This window comes from Neolamprologus multifasciatus, chromosome 5 (genome assembly GCF_963576455.1).
Source record: "Neolamprologus multifasciatus chromosome 5, fNeoMul1.2, whole genome shotgun sequence".
Taxonomy (NCBI): Eukaryota; Metazoa; Chordata; class Actinopteri; order Cichliformes; family Cichlidae; genus Neolamprologus; species Neolamprologus multifasciatus.
The window spans coordinates 1,083,809-1,097,227 of NC_140443.1; the positions used below are offsets into that span (position 1 = coordinate 1,083,809).

General features: G+C 43.1%; 1 long non-coding RNA gene across 1 annotated transcript; it reads left to right on the forward strand.

Annotated features, from left to right (window-relative positions):
• The first annotated feature begins 789 nt into the window (after nt 1-789).
• LOC146517747 (uncharacterized) lies at nt 790-12,577 on the forward strand. Its single transcript, XR_014874198.1, has 2 exons — nt 790-10,424; nt 11,017-12,577. It is a non-coding gene; the product is annotated as an uncharacterized LOC146517747 (long non-coding RNA).
• The last annotated feature ends 842 nt before the right edge of the window (nt 12,578-13,419 follow it).

Here is a 13,419-nt window from a genome sequence, read left to right on the forward strand (position 1 = left end):
GCTTAGCGTTAGCATGCCGTCTGTGCAGATGCTAGCATATGTTCTGTTAGCAGCATAACGTGGTTGTTTCTGTCCTGGACAAGATTTGCATTTTACTGTAGTGAACTTGTTCTTTCATAAAATCAAACTAAACATAATGCTCATATCTCAGCTGTGGGCTGCTCCACCCTTTTCCTCTCATTCACAGACTGAAATCAGCTGATGGTAGCGAGAGTGAGCAGGAAGAACAAACATGTTTGTTTGGTTATTTTCTTTCTATCACCAGTTGTCCATATAACTGAAGGACTTTTATAAAAGTACTGACATAATTTTAACTGTCATGTGATTCCTGAAAGTTAGGAAGCACTAGTGCAGCGAGGTGTTCGCAGGTTGCCTCTGTGGTTCATTGGTTTTCTAGGGAAACCAATGGGGTTAAATTTAACCCCATTGGTTTCGGGGTCAATGGGTTCTCCAGGGTTAAGTGTGCTATTCAAGCCTGTATGACCAGATCTTACTCTCGAGATTAGATCCTCTTCTACTTCTACAGCTTCTTCTATGCTGCCCAACTATTTTCTGTATGCTATAATAATATCTGCCTTCCCCTTCTCTGTCCCATTGTGCCTGCCACTTCTCCTTTATGGCCCCCTTTCTTCTTCTTCTTCTTCTTCTTCTTTGTGTTTAACGGCGGTTGGCAACCAACGTAAAGGAGCGTTACTGCCTCCTACTGTTCCGGAGTATGGGTCAGACAGTGAGTTTACAATTCGTATCAAAATTAAACTTGTCTCCACCTCCTCCTGGCACACTCCACAAAGCCCCGTCTCATGTTCTCCTATCATCTGTAGTGATTTATTTAATGCACAATGTCCCAGTCTAAGCCTGGTAATCGCCACCTCATCTCTCCCATTACCTCTATACAACCCACTCTCTGCCACCTCCTTCTTAAGATGATACAATCATGGCCCCCTATCCATTTCCTGCCAGCTTTAAATCCTCTCAGACCACGCCTTCTCAATTCAGATTGGCCTATAAAAGAGCTGCAACTGAGGCGGCCTCCTATTTACAGAGAAAACAAGATGGCCACCACAGAGGCGACCTGCGAACACCTTGCTGCATCAGTGCTTCGTAAAGTTGAATTTCACTCCTGCAGTTTTTGGCCTTTTCATGTCAAAGGTAATGAATCTGACGGCAGGCTTGATCTGAATGTGTTGTTGCTGCAGGTTTGATATTTGCTGCTTTGGTGTTTTTAGTGGTGGTTAAAGGGTAAGAGGGTTGTCACAGTCTAAGAGGACAGAATAACGTTTTCAGTGGACGGCTTCGATGCCACATGTTCGGGATGCTCCTCGCTCCATGGCCTTTGCGTTAGAGACAGGAAATGTCTCAAAGACAGTACAGCAAAATCTAACATTTTGGGATCATTCTCCATTAACTTTATGGCGCTTTCTTCATTTTTTACTGCAGCTTCCAGAGACAGAAGGAGGAAATGTGTTCAAACGAGTCCTATGATTGAAATGTCAGTGATCGCGTTGCAGTTCAGGATGTTTATCCCTCCACCATCTGTCCATGTATCCATACAGTTTTTTAAATTTGTCCTTTTTTCTTTCCTTTCACCCCCATCATCGCCTTTCACTCCATCACCCTCACTCTCTGTCTCCCTCAGCTTACACTTCCCTCTCATGCTTTATCCCTCCATCTTCCTCTCTGTCAGTGTTTTGTGGCTCACAGAGCTCAGTGCAGGGACCGATCAATAAACCATCAGATGCATATTGAGAGCCAATGATAGCTGCTTTGCCCAGAGGGCTAATTCTTCCATTCCTGGCTCCCTCATCCTTTCTCTTCCCTTCTCTTCTGTCTGTGTTTGTCTCACTTTGTCACTGTTATGTCCCCTTTTACAGTTTCACAATGTGGACGCTGGTGCTTCGTGCTGATCGAAGAAGTAATAAATAAAAGCTGAAGGTGTCAAAAAGAGCGCGCCGCTGGAACACAGAGCACTGCTGCTGTCTTTAGCTGAAAAGGCTTTCTTTTTTTACCTGTGACATTTTACTTTTTACTTCCAACCAAACCACACACAACCTCCCAGTGCGCACAGTGACGTCCGAGTGACGTCTTTTAAAAGGCATTTTTGGACGATTTTGGTCCACTGAAAGGTTGTTTTGTAACGTCTGCTGTACGTCTAGTGTTGACGTCCGTGTGACCTCCGTGTACGGGCTATTTATATTTATTTTCAGTGTCAATCTTTGACTCACTGTGGACGTCGTTTTTATAACGCTTCTATAAGCTCTGCACTGCCGTGTTTCCAGAGGGTGGATGGTGTCTGTGAAGGTTCTCAGTCATCCAGGTCATCGTAGTCAAAGGAGCTTGCAAAGAAAAGCGTCTGGACTTCTTTAAGTTACTTGAAGACGTTTCACCTTCATCCGAGAAGCTTCTTCAGTTCTAAGGTCAAATGGTGGAGAGTCCCAGATTTAAACCTAGTGGGAGTTTCCCCCCACAGAGGGACAAAAGGACCCCCTGATGATCCTCTAATCGCCTGAGCCAAGGTGTGAAACTGGGTGTGGGTCCCAATCAGCCAGAGTTTCGGGTGAGTTCATTGTGAAACCTGGCCCCACCTTATCATGTGATGTCCTGAGGTCAGATGGCCCAGGATGTGAGTGGGCGTTAAGGCGTCTGGGGAGGGAACTCAAAACTGGATTATAGATGGCAGAGAGTTGGTGTCGTAAACCACCGCCTCTGTTCAAAGATGGTCGCTCACAGTGGACATAGATGCTTCTTTCACTCCTCTTTCAAACCATCTGTCCTCTCTGTCCAAAATGTGAACATTGGCATCCTCATAGAGTGACCTTTGACCTTAAGATGCAGATGGACAGCTGAGTCTTGTCCTGTGGAGGTGGCTCTTCTGTGTTGTGCCATGCGCTTGTGAAGTGGCTGTTTGGTCTCTCCGATGTAGAGGTCTGGGCATTCCTCGCTGCTGTACAGCAAACACCACATTGTTGAGTCTGTGTTTTGGCGTTTTGTCTTTCGGGTGAACCAGTTTTTGTCTGAGTGTGTTGCTGGGTCTGAAGTACACCGGGATGTCGTGCTTGGAGAAAACTCACCTGATGAATGTAAAAACAAAGAATTACCTGATTCACATATTTGTTTAAAATTTGTTTTCATTTGCATTTGTTTAAAATTTTGATAGAACAGTGGCGATATGATGTTCTTGTAAGTGGATTCAGGCCCTTGTAGAGCAAAACTTATTTTATTTTGTATTTTGGTCTAGACGACCCAAAATGTGATGTCCACATATGTGGACGCCAGGTCCTCGGAGGTTAAAGAAATTACATTTATTAATCATGTAAATTCTCTCCACCGTTCATGGACATCAAAAAAATGACCCAGTCTAAATGTTAAACCTCATATTGACGTCCAAGTTGGGTCATGATTGGACATCCAAATTGTGGACCTAGTTTGTATAGATGTCCAGACCTGGTGATGGACCAACGGACCCACTATAAACGCGTCTATCTGACGTCCAGTGTTTAGTGGGCTCTGCGGGAAGGTTCGCTGCGTAGCTGAACCTCACAAACAAAACTTGTTTACAGAAACAGGAAGTGTTGAGGGAACCGTTGCTGGGATGTACAAACTTAATGAGACTGGAGCTTTTCTGAGAGTCTAATGATGGAGGCCTGACATGTTGACAGCCATCAGGTTTCTCCTGGAGGGCGGGAAACAATGGATGCAGGTGTTCTGACATGCGTCATACACCTCTGTGGGTAACTCTTTAAAACTGTTGCATCTATTATTATGCCATCAAAAGGATGACAGACTTTCAGAGGACACAGCTGTGGTTAGCAGACATTTTCTGTGCTCCTGCATCCAATAAAGGATCAGTTTGGTTTGGAAAGGTGTGCATTTAACATTTTAGACACTTTAGAATTTATTCCCACACGTTTCGTGCTTAGAACATGCCTACATTAGATTAAGTGTGACTGTAAGTGCTTTACACATCGGTTTTCAGTTGTTTTGACACTCAGCATGCCAAAGGTGACAAATATGTGAAAGCAGGCAGCGTGGCTCGGTGCGATGCCCGCATGAGGCTAATTATAAATTAAACAAAGTATAAAAGGGTTATTTAAGAGAAGCGACTCGATTTGGTGTAAACGTAATTAAAATGTTGCTGAAAGCTGTTTGCGGTGCTGCTTTGCATGTAAACATATTATTTCTTTGGTAAACCTGCTGCTCTGTAACTACGAGGGTATTTAATCTGTTTGGGTTGTTGCTGCTCTCTCTCTGAGTACATGCATCGCAGATTTTCAGCTGCTGCCCACTCATCTCAGGGCACAGGCCTTCCACTTCTTCACAGGGGTGAAAAGTGCTGCGACGGCTCGAGAAACAAATACATAAATGTGTGTGTGTGTGTGTGTGTGTGTTTGAGTGAATGTGTTCACTGTTTGCTTTGGAAATGTCAGCTTATCGATTTTGGGTTGCTGCGTTTTGTTAAACAGAATATCTCCGATGGATAACCAGGAGGAATATCCTGCAGATCTTTCTCCATCACTCGTCTCCACATCCATCTCTTTCTTATTGTTTCCATCCTGTTATTTTTATTTATCCTGAATCTTGGCCAGAGTTCCTGATAATGAGCTCGGTGTATGTGCAGTAATCCCTGCGAGGCTGCAGACTGCTCTTAACACTCAGCGCATCATTTCTGGGTCAAAAACAGTCACAGTATTTATTCGTATAGTTTGATGGAAGAGAATAAATATTTAAAACCGTTTTTTCTTCTCTCTGGTTTCAAGCATAATGACTCAGACTGTAAATAATTGTAATGGGAAATTCATTTTAGCACTTCAAGAATCAAAAGAATGAGACTAACAAATGTTGTACTAAGCAAGGAAGTCTGTAAAAGCTCTTGAGCACTAATTAGTAGATATCTGCGTCTGGGGGTTTCAGCTAGGTAACTAAGCTAGCTAGCACCAGGTAGCTAAGTTAGCCAGCTAGCTCACAGTTGGACTGTAGTGTCAAACTGTGGAGAGGTGTGGCTGATTGCTGTGCTGATAGGGTAACAGCTTTTAGTGGGGGGCATCTCCCTCAGTGGAAAACGAGGCTTGTCATCATCGGAGGTAATCTCAGTACAGAAACATGTCCAGATGAGATTCTGCAACCGGTGGCATTCCCGTATCTCCACAGTATGTGATCCTCCAAGAAGACAACGTTTGCCCCCACAGAGCAGTCTCAGAATTTGGGAGGGAGGATGGAATAGCCTGCCTGCCATCCTGACTTAACCCCATTGAACACTTTTGGGATCATCTTAGCATCCCGTTCATGCCAGAGTGACCAGCACAGCCACACTGATCTGCACAGGTTGAAAAATGTGATGCCGTCCCACAGCAGCGTGTGACCTGCTGGTGAGCAGCACGAGGAGGAGGCGCCAGGCTGCGTATTGTTCTTCCCTGTTGAATATGTCTGGTTTCTTCAGACTTTGATCATCCGATCGAATAAATGACAGAGTCAATAACAGAATGAGCTGTTTGAAGCTTTTCATGACCCACACACTCAGCTGGGAGCTTGAGGATCTTTGCTGTTCCTTGGACTGCGCTCCTCTGGACAGGAATCTGGGATGTTGTTCCTGGGATCTCCTGGAGCCACTCGCCCAGCCAACACGTTCTCACTCCCAAAGCGTAACATTTTACGCTAGGTGACAAATCGTCAACATATTACGTTTTCGGCTACCCACCACGTTCCTAAATGACGACCTCGGAAAAATGAGGAAATATGAGAACCGTATGGACTCAGTCTACACATGTTCGCTCTTTTTCTTCAAATCGCTTAGAAACACGCTATTTAACATCATTAAAGTCCTGGTTAAGATCAGGAAAAAGGTTATGGTTAGGGCTAGGGATAAGGTTAGGTTTAGGGCTGGAATACAGGGCTGGAACGTCTATTACCGCGGGAGCATCATTGCACTGGATTTCAGCCATAACCCGCCGCGTACCATAAGAACGCCGAAGGTCTCCTTTTGCGTTCATCAGGAACGCCGCGGGACGTGACAAAACATCGGCGTGTTACGCCTCGGGAGTGAGAACGGGCTCGCCCAGCATGGGCGTCACTGCCCCCAGTGCTCTGATTGCTGTGGGAATATAAATTCAGTTCATACACACACACACACACACACACACACACACACACACACATTCATGTACACACATTAATACTCCCCCTCCCTCCTGAACGGCCTGCAGTCATCAGAAAAGTACATTTTCATGGAGTTTATTGATGTCAGAGTTCATGAGTGTGTTGCTGATGTCTTCATGCTGTGTGTGTGCATTGCTGTATATAGTAACTTTGTCTTCTGCATATCCATGTGATGCTCCTGTGTGTATAAACACCCATTAATTTGTCCGTCATACGGCGAACACGGGCTTCTTGTTGACCTTTACATAGTCAGTGTACGAGTGTGGGCCGTGAATCTGTTTCCTCCTGTTGCTCTCGGGGAATATCTTTCGCTTTACTTTGCATAATTTGAGGAAACGTGTTTTTTGCACCATTGTTTCCTGATTGTTAGAAATTTCACATTTCACATCTCACTTTTTGGAGCTGTTTATCGTGTTTTTGTGCCTGGAGCTGGATCCGTGAGAAAGTCTGTGCCTCCACATCTTTCCTTAAAATGCACTCGGGCCCTCGATGCTTTGAATTACCACATCGAGAACGGGTGATTTAGCATTTATTTATTCAGAGTGGCACTTAAAAAACAGTCAGGGGAAAGAGCCTAACACAGTGGAAAGACAAGCTGAGTGGGAGCTTGTGGGGAAAGAATGAGACGAGAATTCAAAGAAGTGAGTTTAACTCATCTTAACTTTTCCTACATGTTGTCTCATTAGAATTTGGGCACTTTTTGCACTTTTAAAGTCCTCATAATTTTTGTTCTAAATTATAGAAAAATAACTTTGAGTTGTTTTATTAGGAGGAACTGATCGACACTGGTTTCCTCTTCTCATCGACGTCGTCGTCATGTTGTGCGTCTAAAATGGTTCAAATTAAAGTTCTTTTTTGGGATTTTTTATGTGAATAAAAACATTAAAGAATCTAAATTTATTATGAAAACTCCCAAACGAAATCCTGTTTTAATACTTTATGACAGCTTATTTCTAATAATGACACTCGTGGCTGTTACATGGACTGAAGGTGACAAAGCTGACGTGATGAATGTCAGACGCATGCTGTGTAGCCGAGGTATATCTCGCTGACCGCCCCCATGTTGGCGGTTTCTGCAGAAGGTAAATGTCAGTCAGACGTCTGAGTGTGATATGTGGAAAAAAGCAGGGTAGAGTATTTTTCTGTCCCCATGAAAATAATTCAGTCATATGTCCTCTGAGACCTGTTATAACCACTGTCAGTGTGATGCTTATCCAGTCAATGCAGGTTCAGAACTTATAAATAGTATTACTGTGTTTGTTTATTATGCAGCACTTGGGCAGCTGTACTGTTGAACTTCAATATTAAATATGAAATATCAGTTTTTACCAGAGCTAAATGCTCTCCATTCAAAAAAGAAGAAACTGACGATGGTCTGCTTTCCTGTGGAGCGTCAGCAGCAGCACGACGTCCTTTTGTGGAGGCGGAGCCCAAAGCGGTATGGGGTCGTAATGGGATTTTTCACTTTGATGGACGCTAAAGTTTGCCAAATTCATTATCAACAGTTACTGCCTCTGATCATATCTGTGACACGATCAGAGCCTTGGGACCTTGAAGAGTGTGTGTGTGTGTGTCTGTGTGTGTGTGTGTATTGTATAACAAAGCAGACCTCTCCTACAGACCACGCTGCAAACAGCAAGAAAATAAACTCAACTGAGAAAATGATACCAGACCACTCAGTATTTTAACCTAGACATGAAAATAATTAAAGCCCTGTGAGAGGGCACGCGCACACACACACACACACACACACACACACACACACACACACACACACACACACACTGCCAGTCCTGCAGCTTAAGGTGTCTTCAGGCACAGCAGTCACAGTAATATTTGAAACGACTCAAAGTCACATTTGCACAGCAGACATTAAAGTTAAAACCAGTTTGCTGCAAAGGTTTCACTGTGACATCACTGCTTAATAATAATGTTAAACTGCTGACGTGTTGATCTGAGTGATCATTAAATACTCCAAATCTGACTCCGTGCTCCGAGGTTCAGGGGATACGTTTCCTCGCGAGGCACTGACAGTGTTGCCAACTTAGCGACTTTGTCGCTATATTTAGCGAGTTTTCAGACCCCTTAGCGACTTTTCTTCCTAAAAAGCGACAAATCTGGCGACTTTTTCTGGTGTTATTGGAGACTTATTTATGACGTCTTTTTGATGTGAAAGAGCGTGTTGCTCTTACTCTCAACAAGCAGCGGTGCTGCCATGAGCACCTCACCCGTGCCAAAGCGCTCACGGGCAGAGGATAGTCCTCCCCCCGCTGCTATCAGGGCAGGAGATGTTCACACCTGTGCGTCCAAACTGCAAATGAATCGCGCATGAGCGAAGCCTCTGCTCCACACTGACTGTAACGCAGTCAGTTCTTCTTTTACTCTTATGCTGTTTTGTGGATCACGAGGTTTAAAACTACTTATAAACACACACACACACACACACACACACACACACACACAGTAACTCCACCAGAGTGCCTATTTCGGGTCACTTTTGCCGGTCCAAGCCCGGATAAAGGAGCAGGGTTGGAATTGTGACATTAAAAAACAATAATTGCTAAAAGAAATTTAATTTGTAGTTATAAATAAACTCTAAATGCTTTTAGGACGTTTTTTACTCACTTTATGTCTCGTCCACGATGTTATTTCTCTCTCCAATAGCGTAGGTTACAATTACATTAGCATGACCAATTATGCAAATTAGGTGATGACGTCATTTAGTGACTTCTAGCGACTTTTAGGACAGCCCATAGCGATTTTCCTTACTGAGGAGTTGGCAACACTGGGCACTGATAAGACTCTCACACTGACTCCATAACCATGTGTCTGATTACCGGCTGGAGAACGTTCACATGAGGCCAACAGCGACAATTCAGAGTTTTTGGTGCTGAAGCTTCTTCATCTGCTGATATTCGATTCTGCTCTTTTTATACGTTTGTTAACAAACGATTGTAAAATAATGTTGACGACTAGTGATTAATGTTACAGTAGCTAACGGCTCGTGTTGAAAAATGACCAGCTGCCGATGCTAGTGATGACTGGATGTGTCTAAGCTAATGTTAGCTCACGTTGCTAACCGTTGATGCTGGAACAGAAGGAGAAAGTCAGATCCTGCGAGCTTTGATGAAGACGTCACACAGCGGTGTGAACACAGACTCTCAGAGGAAGGCCTCGTTTTGTTAAAGTGCAGTTAGCATTCACAGTGAATAATGATGAGAGTGTCACATCACACGTTTCATACTGTTGAGGAAATACTGTCAGTTTCACAGCTCGTCAGTGATGTGTGCTAACTTCATGGTGCTGTTGATAAGCTGCCTGGCCTTTCCTTTTTCACACTCCTTTCATTTGTTAGTCTACAGTCTGACAGTTTTCACAGCCTTGAAGATTCCCTGAGAGACTGCAGCCCTGTCTTCATTCTCAGATGCCTGACTTCCCCTCCTTTCTTCCATGTCCAGCTTCAGCGCGGCCGTTTGGAGTCACTGTCGTCACGTTGGATTTCTGATGCGGCCGGCCGGCTCGGCTCTGACCACCATCACTTCCTGCTAGTGTTTGGAATAAAACCGCTCTGCCTGTTCCAATAATTATTTAACTGTCATATATATGAGGCTGAAAGGTTAAAGCTCCAGAGAGAGACAGAAAGAGGCGCACTCGGAGAGGCGAGCGTCGCCCTCGCTCTGCCTCGGCCTCTGGAACGAATCTCATTTCCTCGAGCTGCTTCGCTGCGAGCAGAGGAGATGCTTGTTTAATGGTGTGGGAGAGGACGGTGAGCAGGAACTGTGTCTGTGTGCTGCTTTTTGTATCCTGCCGTGGATTTATTTTTAGGGCGGTATAAATATCCACCTACATTTACGGCCTCAGAAGTGGGACACTCAGATAAAATGGCACGCTGTAAATGTAGTAAACAGAGAGCGGGCTTTCGGACTGAGCCAAGAAGAGCGCCGAGCCACAGGGCATCCGAAACACAGCCAACCGGTCACCATGGCAACTCAGTGAGCCGAGAGCTGCTGACGTCAGCACACACACACACACACACACACACACACACACACACACACACACACACACACACACACACACACAATCCTGTCCTCATCACTTCACATTACTTTACACTGTCTCCTCACAGTCTGCTCGCCTCTAAAATTAAGCCGCTGCTTCATGTGACGTGAACACGGTGATAATCTGATGACTGATGTAGCATCTTCAATACTTACTACAGGCTACTAAAATCAGATTACAGTTACAATCATGTTGTTACTTTTGTTACTAAGGTTTAGGGGTGGGGGGAAAATCGATACTTTGTAGTATGGTGATATTTTGTTTGCTAATAATGTATGGATACAGGGACAGCAGAAATCGATACTTTGTTACAAAAAGGTTTTTGTGCTCTGACTTCAGAACATGTTGATCCTTTTTCTGAGCAAGAATCCTGACATTCCTTCACTGTCCAAATGTGTTTAATAAACATGACAGTTTACTTATTTTAATTTAAGACATGTTTTATTTTAATTAAGTTTAAAACTTTTTTATTTAATGTAAAATTATATTTTGTTTTAATTTACTTTCAAATTCTTCAGTTGCTGAAGGGGCTGCATAGTTTTCATAAACTGCATAGTTCAGAATAGCTATAATTGTACCAGATGGTTGTTCAGTTAAGTTGGACTAGACTGTAATACAAACCGTTCAGTTTGTCAACAATCAAACTGAAATGAGAGAAAGACTGAGTGTGAGACTTTGATATTAGAGAAAATGATGATTGATAAAGTTTACCTTTATGTACAGAATCTGAATATCGCAAAATATTTAAAAAAATTGCAATAATATCGTATCATGGGATGTATGGTGATTCCCACTTCTACTAAGGCTGCTCCATGAACTAGTGTTTATTGTTTTTTGCCTGTAAAAAGCTGCATGAGCTGATAAACATATGTCAGCCTTATAATGAAGGTGGCACAGCCCGCATGTATCCTCTCTGCAGGCTAAATGTAATTCTCTGAGGCTTTAACTTCGCGCTTTCATTGCATTTAATATGTCACAGAATTAAAATATTAAACACAAACACAAAAACCTCTTTGCATGAGGGAGACGGCGTTCTTTTCCTTCTGCTACTTGGACCTGATTTCACTTCATCTGCAGGGAAACGGTGGTGTCTTAAACTTTTGATGAAGGGAGATGAGGACACTGCTTATGTTGCTACTGCACAATGAAAGTGCAGACTGCATCCAGGACTGAAACGGCTCCAGTGCTGCTAATGCAAAACTAGCAGTGATGTTAAAGCTGTGTGCAGACTCAGCCCAGCAGCCAGAGCCTGACCTGCAGCAGGTGATGACTTTACTGAAACCTTCATTTCTACCTGTACGTGTCTGCTTTACAGCCTCTGTGTCCGAGCTCAGCTTTGCAGTCTGTTTCTCTCGTGTGTGTCCTCATTAGGGTTGTAATTTGTCTCGCTGTGCGACTGTAGCCTGAAGGTTTTGCTGTTAACTGCTAATGATAAGACACGCCACGTGGCCCACGGTCATCACATGAGAGGTGCAAAAGTAAGAACATTACTTAATTATTCCCTTGAGAAAGTAATTTAATTGATTACCAGTGTTGGTCAAGTTACTTAAAAAAAGTAATAAGTAACTAATTACTGATTACTTCCCCAAAAAGTAATCCCGTTACTTTACTGATTACTTATTTTCAAAAGTAATTAATTACTTAATTACTTAGTTACTTTTTAAAAACACGATTTCCAACCTGAATAGGTGATAAAGTGATAGATCTTTCAGCCCAATTCTACTTTTTCTGCATAATCATCATACAAAATGTAATCAAATGGAAAAGTCTCTTTTTAAAACTTGTTTTATTAGTTTTAATCTTTTAACTTTATGCATCAAGCAAAAATTTAATTATCTGCAACATTCTCTGACTGGAAGAAATTAGTTTAACATTTAAACCTATTTTCTGCACATTCCAGCACATAAAATAAAATATTTTGTGTGTTTACACTCAGTCTTTCAAATAGATGCAAGTAAAACACAGCAGAAAATAAATAAAGTCAAAGACTAGCGGTCCTGTTGCTCTATTTTCACCTGTAAAGCAGGAGTGGGGTAGGCGGAGGGTTACCCTGGTGCAGGTGTGCAGCGGTCAGTGGAAGAATCCGCAGTTTCTCTGTGAGTTTCCCATTACGTCGTAGCTACTCGCTGCTTGTTTGGAAGTTTAGGGTTTATTTCGCTGTAAAAAGAAGTTTTCTTCCCACGCACAACGGACACTAATGTTTTTGTCACTTTTTATGGAATCAAACTCAAAGTAAGGTCAGTACTTCCACGCTTTAAACGCTGCACGCTCATACTCTCTCTGCACTCGATATATGATCCATTGTTGATCTGCACACAGCTGTTGTCACGAACGTCGCACTCGCTTACGTCACTGTCATGAGACATTCTCGCAAAAAATCACGGTTTTAGTAACGCAGTAACGCAGCGTTCCTACGGGAAAGTAACGGTAATCTAATTACTGTTTTTGCAATAGTAATCCCTTACTTTACTCGTTACTTGAAAAAAGTAATCTGATTACAGTAACGCATTACTGCCCATCTCTGTTGATTACATTAAAAGAGTAATGTGTAATCCATTACTATTTTTGAGCAGCACTTATTTCTGGATCTGACCTTAAACCTTGAGCTCAGCCTAATCTGAAGATGGAAAGAACAGCGGTTGCTTTAACTTTACGTTAAGCTTTTCTTCTAATTCTTTACGTCGTCCAAATGACAAACATCTGTAGCCTAAAACATCTGTTAGTGATGTGCCTGTCGCCTGCTGGACCTCCATGACTGTGGCCAGTCTGGATGTGTAATTGTGCTTCATGTTTGCTGCTGGCTCGTCTGATCTGTGGCTGCACATTTAAACTATTTTTAAAGCTTTTAAAGTCAGGTTTGAACCAAGCTGGCTGCAGCGCTGCGTTCATCCTGCGTTTCCAACTTCACTGTTTTCGTGTTACCACTAAGAGGGCAGAGGCAAGTTCTTGCAGGGAGGTCCACGTCATTTCCTCTTAGATTTCAAGTCTGGGCTGGGAAACAACACTAAACATGAAGCGTTGGAAGTACGACACTGGACTGTAAATCAAACCTGTCAGGCTCCGACGGGGCAGGATTAACCCCTTCCAACAAACATAAGCCAGGCTGAAATTGCTTCTCACACAGATAAGAGCACACACATCTCAGACATGATGAAACTGCTGAGTCGTTTGTTTCTTCTCATTTCTTCTAATCTGTTCATCACACTG